Raw genomic sequence first — 13,412 nt, 5'->3', positions numbered from 1 at the left:
ACGGACCTAATTTGGACTGCTGCAAGAGACTCTTCTTCAACAAGTACTCGAAATGTTGATGTATTATAGATCTAGTTAGACAGATCTTGTCTTTTGTTAGTTAATGATTCAGTGCCATTAGCTTAGCTGGCCACACATAATGTACATGACCTGGATCAGAATACAGTGGAACTCGGATTCAACGAGAACACGGATTCAACGAGATGAGATAGATTCCCCGGTTTTTTTTCTTCTTTTAAATCAATAAAAATAACCCGGATTCAACGAGCACTTAATCAGCGAGCTCGGATTCAACAAGAATACTTCTAGGGTGAACAGCCCCCGCAGACGTGGCTTCGCTAATTTTTCTCTCAGAACGAACTTTATCTATTGCCGGAAAATATCCATTGCACCTGCATCGTGAACCATTATTCACTTAACCGATTGCATGCGACATATTAAACGTTCTTATACAACCAACACATGTGTTGTTGGCACGCGCACGCGTCTACTCTGGCGTGTGCAGGGGTCGTATGGGCGGCTTGCACACGTCTGGCTGTGTGTGCGTGTCGGGGAGGGGGGTGGGGGGGGGGGCACTAGCGGTCCGGGCGTTGAACGTGGCAGATACAAACGCGTCAAAGTATTTTTTCCCATCGGCAACTGATAATTATAATTACAATGATAAGCTAGTATTGGCGTAGATCTACGTACTGAATGCATAGCTGCCACTTTCCCGCTAAATAGCGGAAACTCCGCTTCTTTTAACTTTTCCAGCTACTTTTCTCCTTCCTCCGCTGGACCGCTCTCGGTCGCAAATTGCGATACTTTTTTGACACGCGGAAAACACCGAACCAGGAGAGAGACGAAAACGCAGTTCGCGCATGTCCGCCCGTAGCTTTCTACTTCCGTTCTTCTAGGCCTAGCGCTAGTTTCACTTTGTTGTTGTGGAGCAACAAAGTGTCGATCGGGCATCGGGGCGTTAGCGCGCCGAGTTGTCATTGAAAACAGCGGAAATTCGAGAGAAATTGATGCAGAATGCAATAATAAATGGAGCTCCTCTTGTTGCACTTTGCGTTTGGTGCGATAAAGAAATCGCGGCACTCCTGTACAATTGCGGTCCCGTTTGTTTACATGACGGCTATTGTGGCTGTTGAAGTGAATCTAGATCTAGATCTAGATCTAGATCTAGATAATCTATCTCTAGATATAATCTAGATTTACACATATTTAGATTTCTAGATTCTAGATCTAGATTAGATAGCCTAGGCTATAATTTTAATTCAGGTTAGATCTACATTCTACAGAGGGACTACTAAGTTAAGTGCAAACGTCCCGTGCTCAGTACAGCGGCAGAGGTGTTGCCTCCTTGATCCAATACTGCGCGCGCTCTACTTCGATATATAAGTTTAAAGTGAAAGAAGTCTTTTTATAAGACACCAGCTTTCAACAAACACTGGATTTTTAGTCACCAAGTCCAAACTGTGTCAAATTGACTCAAATGCTTGGTAGTCTACTTAGTGCCTTTGTTGGGGTTTTTTTGTTTGTTGTTTTTTTTTTTTCCAAATACATTTTAATTCAGTTGCCTATGGTTAACAAATATGACAGTTTTCCAGTATATATTGCCTCTGGATCTCACTTGTTTTACTCCGGCCTTCGGAGAGCGCGCGTCCGCCTTCGCATGAATTTCCTCCTTTTTTGAAATTCCTGAGTGGCAGCTATGTGAATGGTGCGCTGGTCTATGGAATCAAAAGTTGCCGTATTCAGGCTCTACACAGCAACACAACTTTTTGGTAAACAATCGAGATGACACAGGCCTTTTTTTTTTTTACACAGCTCATAATATGTAGGCATGTCAGGCACTACTTGTGACTTCTCTTGTACATTACTTGCTCAGTGCCTGTAATTATCTACACGAAACCTCGTGTTTGCTATAACGAACACTCGGATTCAACGAGATTTTAGGTCAGGCCCGACGACCTCGTTAAATCCGAGTTCCACTGTATCTTTGGGAGCATTTATAAAGCAAAGTTGTTTAATAGGTTTTATTGCTCATTGTAACAGATGGATTTTTAGCTAGGAGGTCCTACATTATGAACTTGGTAAAGTTTACTCCAAGAGCAAGGCAGCATGGTTGCTTTTGTCTCAACTGTGACGCTTTAGAATCTCCATTGAGTTAGGTTGTTGTGTTGCCACTATTGAGAAGACCAGCGTTCTTCAATACTGAAGGTTTTCAGTCAGTCTTTTGATCCTCTGTTTACGAAGCCTGATTTGTGTTCAAAGTTTGTTTTGTTTAAGTAAGAGTTTTATGGCACTTACAACTCAATTAGGTCGTATAAAGTGCCGAAGACTAAAGGCAGGTGTTTCAAAAGAGTAACAAACACAAATAAAAAGGAGAGATGTGGACAATAGATGTTTGGTAGAAAAAGACCAAACCACATCAAAGCGTCTGCCAACCACCCATTTTCATTTTTTAAATTACTTGTCAGAGATACAAGTTTTAAGTGGGTTCATTAATGAAATCCCCCATGCCTTCCTCATAAAAAGTGTTTAAGGGGGTCAGTTGACCCAGTGGTAATCTACAACGGCAAAGACTTCAAACTAAGATGGCCACCCATTGTTGAGGAGAAATGTAGGGCGTCATACTCATTGGCAGGACTGATCAAAAGGAAGAAAACAAACCGTTCCCTTCCTAGTAGGTCCCAAGCAGAGGCAGTTGCAGGCTTAGGACTGCTGTAAGGCCCATTAAAATATACTATTAAAATGTCTAGGTTTGTTTTTTTGGGAGGGAGGGTGGAGGGGAGCTTTCGCTGCTGGTGCGAGTATGAAATTCTATGAAGTGTAACAAGCAAGGAAGAGGGTGTGCAATGCAAGGGCAAAACATAACGGAGCATGCTGACACCTATTGTCATCGGTATCGACTGGGTAAATAGAGCAACTGTTCATATCACTTATTATATATATATCATGAGTGTATGTATGATCAGAGTTGTGAGCGGAGTTACTGGATTACAATGTTTCAAATGCCTCCCTCACCAGCCGCTGAAAATGTGTTGCCGACTGGTAAACATGGGTACCGGTACACAATGGGAGGGACCTCAACAAGGTGATCAGCTCATTCATTGGAGGGACCAACAATTACAACATGTGAATGGATTGTGCCGGCTCATCCAGTGTCATTGGTTGATGAATGATTTATGGGCAAATCAAGGATTTGCTTACTTATCTTAGACTTGGGTTCTTTGGGCTGTTGGTTGATAAAATATAGTGTTGGACAGGCTGTTCGTTTATGTAGAAAAAAAAAACCCAAGGGGAGAAATGGAAGTTTGCCATCTTGGACAGGTGATCGTCTTGGCAGGTTCACCTGTACTTCATTTCAGATATAATGCAATTTCTAGCAAACTGAAACTTGTAATTTTTCCTACAGTATTAATACCCCTGATTTCAGGGTAGAGGCCGGAGAAAGACATGAGCAACTTCATGAAGGTGATAGCTACGCTAGGTCGAGAGTGTCGCGAGTGGCCAGCAAGTGCAACTAATGCGGATATTGTGGCCATCCTTGAGGAAAATTCAGTGATGGGTGATGTTGTCGTCTTCACCGACGGATCAGTGAGGCGGGGCCAGAAATCTAGGTGGGCGTTCAGTGCTCGAGTTGACGGGAAGATAATTAAAGAACAGTCTGGAGCCTACGAGTGCACTACGCCGAGCATGGCAATGGAGGTCAAGGCAATAATAGAGGCGCTGGAATGGATCAGCATTGAAGTGTATATACATGCCCTGTTTGTCACAGATTCGATGAGCACCCTAGAAAAAATCGGGAGTGGGTGGCTCTACAGTGACTGGAGAGCTTCCATTGCAAATAGCCACCTCCTAAGAATTACTAGGGTGTTCTGTCCTGGTCACGCCGGGATGCACTGAAATGAGCGTGCTGATGAACTTGCTAGCAAAGCAGTACCCAATGGCCGAATCATGCTCGACCCACCAATGCCATGGTGATCGCCAGATGCAAGGAGAGCATTCACAACCAAGAGGAGACAGACTCCATCACACTCAGCACAATAAAAGAAAAGTGTGTGCGGGGCACAGCGAAAAAAAGTTTGCTCCGAGGAGTGGTCAGGCGTGTCTCAAACCAGCTCCTCATGGAGACAATCAGCAGGAAGACCCTGAGGTGGACGCTGGAAAGGAGAGATGAGCAGCTATGGACATGTGCCACCTGCTGTGATTCTAGCTTTGGATCCAAGTAAAGTACAGGGTAGGGAGGACTGAATATTTCGTCTTTTCATATTCCGAAGAAATTACTTAAAAGTCTTTTGTGCCTATTATGTGTAAATGTCAGAGTAACCATGTTATGGGGTGGTTCAGTACAACGCTGCTTTCCCATCAGAGAGTAGAGGCAATAACGTAACAGTAACAGAGTTGCAAAATTGGTCAGGCCCCAACTCTACAATAATAATGGTATAGCCTACTTCAGGTGGGTCTAAAAGATGGCGTGATCTGAGAGTCATGAGTGACATCAAATGCTAAAGATTGTGTAAAGTAAAGATGTTCCCGCCTCCGGTCTGGACATTGGGGATTGCCTTGTTTGTGAGACAACTTCCTGGGCATTCGACATATTGTGGTAGGGTGGCCAGTTCCTTTCCACGCCGCTTTTACTTCCCCAACTCGAAGTCAGTCAGGTACCCATTACTGCTGGGTGGGCAGGAGGGGTGGAAAAAATCCATACCCGAACTGAGGCTCGAACCCGGACTTTCCGCTTTGGAGACGAGCACACTAACCGCTCCGCCACCACACCCTCACCTAAAGATTGTACATGACATATAATTATGTGTGTACATGTATATTATTACATGCACTCACACACACACACACACACACACACACACACACACACACACACACACACACTCACTCACACAATTGAAGTCTGAGACAAACTCTGGAAAACATTTACTTTTAATGTAGAGCAAAGAGCCCAAAGGAGGATTCTATGGCATGATAATAATGTGTTACAGACTATGGCATGATAAACTTGTAGTCTATAGTATGATAATTTGTTAGTCTATGAAATAACAACTGGTCATGATCTATGGCATGCCGATTTGTTTTGGTCTATGGAATAGTACATGTAGTAATGTGTGTGGGCTACAGCATGAAGGTGTGGCTGTGATCAGTGACATCAGTATATGCCGTGGAGTATATATATAGTATATATATATATATCTATGTATATTATATGTCATGTATTAGTTATCAAAATAGAAAATGCATTAACTCTCCTTGCTCACACTAACCACTTCAGCTATTCCACTAAATAAGCAAAAACAAATGAGGAAAACAGTCATAGCAAGCTACATTTACTTAAATAAAAAACAAGGGGGAAAAAAACAAACTGCGTTTGACATTGAGGCATGTACACAAAAATGCACAAAAAAGCAGCCTATTATGGCAGCACAGAAGGGGCAAATCTGAAGAAAACTTTGCCCTTATCATTTGTCAGAAAGTTTACATGAAACAAATTTGGACAGTAACAGATATTGAGAACCCTTACTTTTTGAGTTGTCATTTGTTTGTACTGGTGTTGAAGCAAATAAACAGTAAAAATTTTCACCGAAAAGCAAGATCAATTCTCCATCTTCATGAAACTGATGTACAGTACCCTCCATCTAAGATCCTGGGAGCTAGGAAAATGCAGCGTCTGTGGTGAACGTGATCTTAGCCTATTCATCATGGGGAGAATCCACAGGGAATCATGGTCAGGCCCACAGTCGGTAACATGATCTTCCCTTACTTTGAAATAAACTGACAAAACCTCTCGGAGGGTTTATGATTTATGGCGAGCAAAGATCATCAACTTTGATGACCAATCACAAGGGCATGAGGTGTGCCATTTTCACTTATCCAATCTTCAGTCTCAGGACAGATCTATTTTGATCCCAGTGCTTCACCCCTGACCAAAATTTACTGCTTTTCATCTCTGACCTGACCGAGTTCCTCACTCATGTCATAGTGTATTACTACTACATGTATTATTGCGTTGAGATTGCCCCAATTAAAATCCAGTCTCAGTAGCAAATTCTGAGATTGAGATGACAAATTCAATATTATAATTATATGCGATGGTCAGGGGAAGCACTGAATTAACAGTTCGATATTTCATCTGATCTGGCCTTGAAGGCTCTACCCACCAAGCGTGTGAAGTAAGTTCGCTCAAAGGCAAGGGCGATGTTTTGGGAAAACAAACGTTTCGACGAGTTCACACTTAGGTGTGATCCTGTCTGGGGCGGGCAATCACTGTACCAATTCTTTGAGATACACAGCCGAGATGTGATCACGTTCATGAGAGTGGATGCTTTGTGATGCAGCAGGCAGTAAAATGACCCAAATTATCACTGCTTAGTTGATCAGTAGTGCTTGAAGAGGGTTTTGTTCAGAAAATCAAGATAAGAAATGTGGGATCCTGGCCGAATGTAGTTATTCAGAGAAGGATCTTAGGGGTGACTTTTGTTTAGTAAAATTTGTTTTCTTAATTAAAATAGTGGGATCTTAAGCCAACCTGGATTGTAAGTGGTGGGATCTTAGACAGAGATTACTATGTACATTGTACTGGATATCAGAGAAAGTTAAAAAAAACCCATGTGTTCTATGAGAAGGTAAAATGTTAGATTTATAGTCTCAAGATCTGTGTATAGAATAAATATGTTTTGCTTGATACCCCAAGCAAAGGTGTATTTGAACTTTAAAAATCTCTTATAGTATAGAGTTGTGTGTTGACTTTGATGAAAGAGGACAAAATAAGTATTCATTGCAAGCGAAAGTATCCTGCTGAGATTTATGATTCACTTATTTTAAAAAGAAAGCTTTAAAAAAAAAATGATGTTGGCAATGAACCAGTTTCTCTAAGAATAAACATTACGGTGCATTTTATTCCCCTTCCCTAGAACTCTTGATCTAATGATGCAAAAAGCACTTGTTCAGTGAGCTTCGAAAAAGATCACCATTCACAGTACGGACACTGACATCGTAGGCTACTTGAACTCACAATCATTAACAAATTTAGTTGCTGTAGCAACACAAAAAAGCCAATTGTTGCATGCTGGGCAGGAGCCACTGGATTTTCTAGTCGTTTATCATAGAGATTACATACAAAACTTGGCACATATACATTATACATTATAGCTTATATATATATACCTGATACACTTTCAATTTGGTAGAATTAATTAAAATCATTGTGCCAACATGAAAGGGGTTGTTAGTTTACACAAAATGCACGATTTACAAGTTGCTTTCAAAATGTCTTCATCATCCAAAAGACATGGACAAGTGCCAGTGACAACAATATACAGTATCCATGCATGATGTCACACACTACATGGAACTGACATCATAGAATGCTGAATAAGAAATTTTTAATCAAAATTTGGAATTTTTTTCTGTTCCCACCTGCACCACATCCGAATAAATGGCCCATGAAATTAGAGTAACTGTGATATAAAAGTTATAAAATACTTTTTTGTGTATATTATTATCTATAAAATTTGGACCACTATCAATCTTTCTTTTCAAGATGTGAACATTTTGCTGAAAAGGAAGCCGATATATATTTGACCTTAACAAGTACATTTAATGTATTACTTTTGATCAGTTAAAGATATTTAAAGGGCCATATTTTTCTTCATCCTGACGACCGTTAATCATTAATATATAGTTGTTTGGGCACGATTATAATTTTATTAATTACTCCTAGAAATTTGTCTGTTATGAAAATGCCTTGTGCCCCAAATGTCAAGGTAATGATAAAGATATCTCATTTAGCAAGTTGTACCAACGGAAAGTAACCTGAACTTGACTGAAAACGCTTCTTAAGTATTCAGATAAACTGTTTTCTAAATTGCAGTTTCAAAGAAAAATGACATCTCCTCAGTTAATGGAAACTTTCCGTTTGGCAATAATTAATGTCTCGCTGACACAATAATTTGTAGGCCTATTCATTATGCAGTTGAACCTGCCTCAGCAGCTACCTCTCCATGGCGATCACCTGCACTATCCGCCACTGTTCCGTGACATTCTTGTGCTTTTCCTACTTTTTTAACATGCCTACAGTGTTCTCTGTCCAAAGGCGTCATGGTCAGTAAGTTTCGTGACAAGCCGGCCTCAAAACTTTCTCATAACAGCCACTTGCACCAAAAGATTTTAACCAACTTGTCCTCAGACTGAAAGTTTACGTTCAGTCAGTGCAAAGTAGCTCTTACGATAGATAATAATTTTAGTGGAAATGAAATGGAAATATTAAACTAAGATTTCAACTTTATCAAGTTTAGTGAATGTTTGTAACTTATACCCTCTCCATAGCATCCATCTGTCTATAACTATTATGGTCACTTTTCTCTGTGATCTTGGGTGAACATTATGGTCAAGTTTGACTGTGTATCCTTCCAAGTAAAAGAATCTCACTTTTGAAATGAAAATAAGGTTGGCAAGCAAATTAAGTCACATCTTTCAAGCAGCTTAACTTTTAACATTATAATCCAAAGAATACTGGACTGAAAGTCAGCTATCTGAGATGAGGGATTTCCTTCATGCTTGTCATGGCATCAGGATTGGGCAATGCTGATCTGTAACCTTCTTGTCAAACTTTACTTCCTAAAAAGTAAAAAGTGTGACCAGATGAAGCAGCACAGAATTGATAATGATTGTTGTAAAGCAAGCATCACATAATGTATCATAACAAAGAAAAAACAAGAAACTTTTATGCCATTGCTGAGTAACAATTTTGCAGATCTGCAAAAAGAGGGGGCTGAAGACTTCATCTTCAACAGTTAAGAAATAATAATAAAACTGCCCTTGTATTTGTTTCATTTTGAAAAGTAGAAAGAAAGAAACAACATATCCTGTACAGGCGGACACAAAAGCACACTTTAATGGTCAGGACACTCGGAGAGGGGGAGAGAATGACTTGTCAAATGCTGCCATTGCTGTGTACAGAACCATCATCAATCAAACATTTCTCACCTGATGAAACTGCCATTTCCATAAGTTATTCTCACCACGTTTTCAATACAGTTTGAACAACAGTGATTTAATATCTCCCTTGTAACGTCATTCAATTCACACAGCACATGACTGAAAGCACACTAACTACAGGTACAATAATAGATTTATTCTCCTGATTTTGTGACATCTCAGACAATATAAGTTACCACTGTCAGGCTTCAGAACAACAATGCCATCGAGCTCATCATATGATGTGCAAAACTAACATTGTATGTTGTTGAGAAAAAAAATGAACACGGAATATTCAAATATATATATATATATATATATCATGTACACCACAAAAGAGCATATGTACAAAACATTTGCCTCCATGTATTCAAACACACTACGCATATATTTCTAGAGCACTTGAAGACAAGTAAGCAAAAAGTTCTAAGGAGGAAAATACAGAAAGCCATTAACATTATGGCTACCAGCCAAAGAGGAAAAGATTTCACAACCATCAGAGATCACAGAGACAGCCAGGACAAGGGACAACAGAGTTCACCGATTCTCACTCCTATCGAGCCCATCACAATCACCTTATTGCTTCTGTCGTTCACACAACACGACAACCAACAGAGATATTCTATCGCTCAATACTGTAAAAAAAGCATTCATGAAAAGAGCAGTAAATCATTTTTATTATCACATACATCTGTGAATATGAAATAATGACCTATACTTTTATGTTGAAATATATTCAAGTCTTGGACCACTATAATTGTTTACAAAAGAAAAATCTTGCACTTTGAAGCCAACATCTGAATGCTTAAAAATTGTTAGATAGACATTTGGTTTCTTTTAAACAACTTTCTGTGCAATTTGCATTTCCCTCACTTACTTACCAATGCCCCCTAAATTTCCATTTCAGTATCAATTTATACCAACACAGCATCCAATCATCTTCTCCAGCATTGATACTTAATGCACTTCAGTAGGTTACTACACACAGAATTGATTACTTTAATACTTAAAACTTTTACAAACTCACCATCATAGTAAAAACACTCTTTCAAAATTGAATCCTTTTCACTTCAAAATATTTTTTCGATGCCAGTGAAAGAACATGAGGTAAAGTGTGCAAACTGTGAGTAAGAATAAAGGTAACAACTCTTTTCGTAAGACAAAAACTGAGAGCCCTATCCAATGGATGTACTAGATTAAATAGTGCAATTAATCTGCACCTCTTAGATATAATCAAAATTTAATCACAGGTATTCTTTTTGCAAGGAATGTAACACATCTGTATAGAAATGATTTTGGAACCATAGAACAAAAAAAAAGTTGTCAATCACCAAATTTTCTGTTCTCAAAGAGGTACACAATGAGCTTACTTTATAAATGGATAGATCTACTCTGATAGCACAGCAAAGCTTGTCCAACACACAGCCTGGCATACAGATAAAATAATCAAGCATTCCTGAGAAGCATGTAAAAGCTTAATACAACCCATGCATGCAAGAACTCGGAAAATCACCATATGTGAGGCAAAGTGGTGAAATCAGGCGCTTGTCAAAATAACGTAAGTCAAGAAACTGGCATTTTTCCACAGGATTGGGAATTTTTATCGAATTTCTGTTTTTTGACTCAACATCTTTCGTGCCCAATAAGAAACACATTTCTGAGTGCACTTTACTGAAAAACGTTGAATAAAGGCGTAAAGGATGTAAGTTTTCAGTTTCCACGGACTCTCCAGCTAAGGAAATAACTCAACTTTGGCAGCCATTTTTGTGTTAATTTTACCTCAGAAACCAGGCGGCCCCCACCTCCTTCAATCTTCAATGGCTTGACTTGTATTCATGAGAAATGGATGGTTTTTTTCATAAAAAGCAAGGTAAATGGACAGGCTTTAAGATGATACCAATTTCCATATGCGCCAAAATTGATGAGCTCCTGATTCCACCGTGTCATGACACATATGATTGAAACATTAATTTATCATAACCCATTGCTAATTTGTCCTTTTCACCAACATTTTTCATAAGTTTCTGCAATAACCAAACAGACCTTACTCAGTATATTCCTTCATACTCAAAATAGTATGGGACCCAGCAAGTCATTATAAACCCTGTCGTCTGTTCAACTTCTAGCCAATGATTTGTAGGTCTAGTGGAGCCACATAGACCACTGTAACAGACACTTTCCCATCATTACAGCTATCCCTTTATTTTAATATTTATTTCAGGCCTCAATATAGCATTTAAAATATTTCTCTTTCTTTTTATGTAAAGCTCAGTAAAGCTTATGGAACCCTCTCCAACCTCTAAAGCACAATGAATTTTCTCATTGCCCACTCTTACTACACGCTCAACGTCCTGTGCAAAGGGTGGAAGTGTCCCACTGATAGAATTCATTCTATTTCTTCCTCTAATTTCTTTTTTTCTTCCTGTAATTTCTCCTACTGCACTTTTCAAAGCACCCTTCTACCATTACGAGTTAGTGGCAAATTTTAAAACAATTTTCTTCAGAGCACAGGTCTCCTTTCAGCACATCATGAACTGTTAAAATCTAGGAAGTTAAAAAAGGATAACTGTACACTTTCTTTTGGAGGTTTATGCAAATCACTGTAGCAATGGGTCTTGAACCACTGTCTATACTGTTCTTGGCTGCTTTTAAACATGATAGAAGGCTCTTAACCAGGGTCAATGCTGTTTCAGTTACGAGTGAGGGCTCATATAATATTCAGAAACGAAATCTTTTCTCCTGAATACTTTGTGCAGGCTTGCATAATCTCACTCAGTCACACTCTGTGTAAGGGTAATATCAAGAACTAAACTCTTGAGGGTTAATTGCAATAATATTTGCTGCTGCTGAACAACATGTAAGTAATTAGATGCACATTCAACAAACACTCATAACAGGAATGCTACACAGATGATGACACCATAAAGAGTACAGAGTAAATGCAGAAATTGGAAATGGCCATCGTTGTTACTTCTAGATCTTCTATTATTTGAGGAATAAATCATAGTACACAAAAAAGCATTGAACATCTGACAATGACATCTCAGTATGAACTCAACTTGTAAAAACAATATTGACATGGACCTACTCCTTTCCAGCAGAACATCTGGAGTGAGGACACAGAAACAGCCTGTTTTGCTTGTATCCATGAAGGCCATCACATTCATTAGACCAGTTGAGATAATATACTAGTCTACTAGTCTCAAGAAAATACATCCAACTGCTCATTGCAAATACACACTGGCATTTATAAACACAAAGAATAATGCTCCATACAACAAGACGGAGTTACAACAAACTGTAAAGTATGGCAGATAAATAAAAATAGACAATTCATGTCTTATGTCACTGATGTTAAAATTAAAACTTCCAACAATCTGGTTCTGAAACTCAATGTTCCGAACCTACTCCTGTAAAGATGTTGCTGTGAGGTGCAAAAATCTACCTGCAAGGCTTTATTGAGGTATTTAGAGAAGCAAAGGATGACAAAGATTTCCAGAGGGAAGTCATGAGTTGACAGATTTGAAATGGTGCTACCATCTTGTCGATTCCAGAACTAATCTCATGTTAGAGCCACAAGTGAGGTCTAATTTTGACACAGAAGACATCACTTGAATCACTCAAACCGTTACATGTATCAGATTTGAATACTAGCGTCAATATTACGATTTATTGACCAGGCATAAAAAAATCCACTTAACAAACTATTGTAATTGTTACTGATAGTTACATCACTCTTGTTTTCAAAGTCAAGCCATTGTTAAAGAGTAATCACATTTTGAACAAAAATCAATGTCATCCCAGAAGTCATGCCTTTGTAAGTATGACAGGAAACTCATCAACAGTGTTTATGTTATGACCTGTACATCATTGCTTTTGTAACGAAATCTTACTATTTTCTATTGTTTTCTTGTGGTAGTGTTCCCACAAATCATTGCTATTTTAGCATAATCTTGCTATCCTCCATTGTTTTCCGGTGGTAGAGTTCCCACTTATCCAAATCAGGAGAGGTAAGGAGGCTCATGCCAAGTGACTTTAAAAAAAAATAATTTGAAACTGGTGTCACACAAGGGTCGCTTGGAGTACCACACAGAGTCCAGTTGTCATGTTTGTGCCAGATCATTATTAAGAAGTTCTTTTGAAAGTCAGACATGACCTTTCACCATTAATCTTGGTTTTATGGCTGTTGCAATGAATGTATAGACGACCACTAAGTGGGCTTATTTTGCTAAAGAACTATAAGAAGCAGTTTTTTAAAAAGCAGTACCCTATTTCAACTCAAATTTCTGAGCTTGCCAAACTAAACAAAGTTAAAACAGCTTCTTAAAAATGTAACGTTTAAAAACAAAGAATAAAGAATACCGAAAAAATCACCATTTAAAAAATAATTCTTTCTCAGAATCATGCAATCTCTATAGATATGAAACAAACCT

This window comes from Aplysia californica, unplaced genomic scaffold (genome assembly GCF_000002075.1).
Source record: "Aplysia californica isolate F4 #8 unplaced genomic scaffold, AplCal3.0 scaffold00423, whole genome shotgun sequence".
In the NCBI taxonomy this organism is placed as follows: domain Eukaryota; kingdom Metazoa; phylum Mollusca; class Gastropoda; order Aplysiida; family Aplysiidae; genus Aplysia; species Aplysia californica.
Note: the sequence above shows the minus strand (reverse complement) of the source record.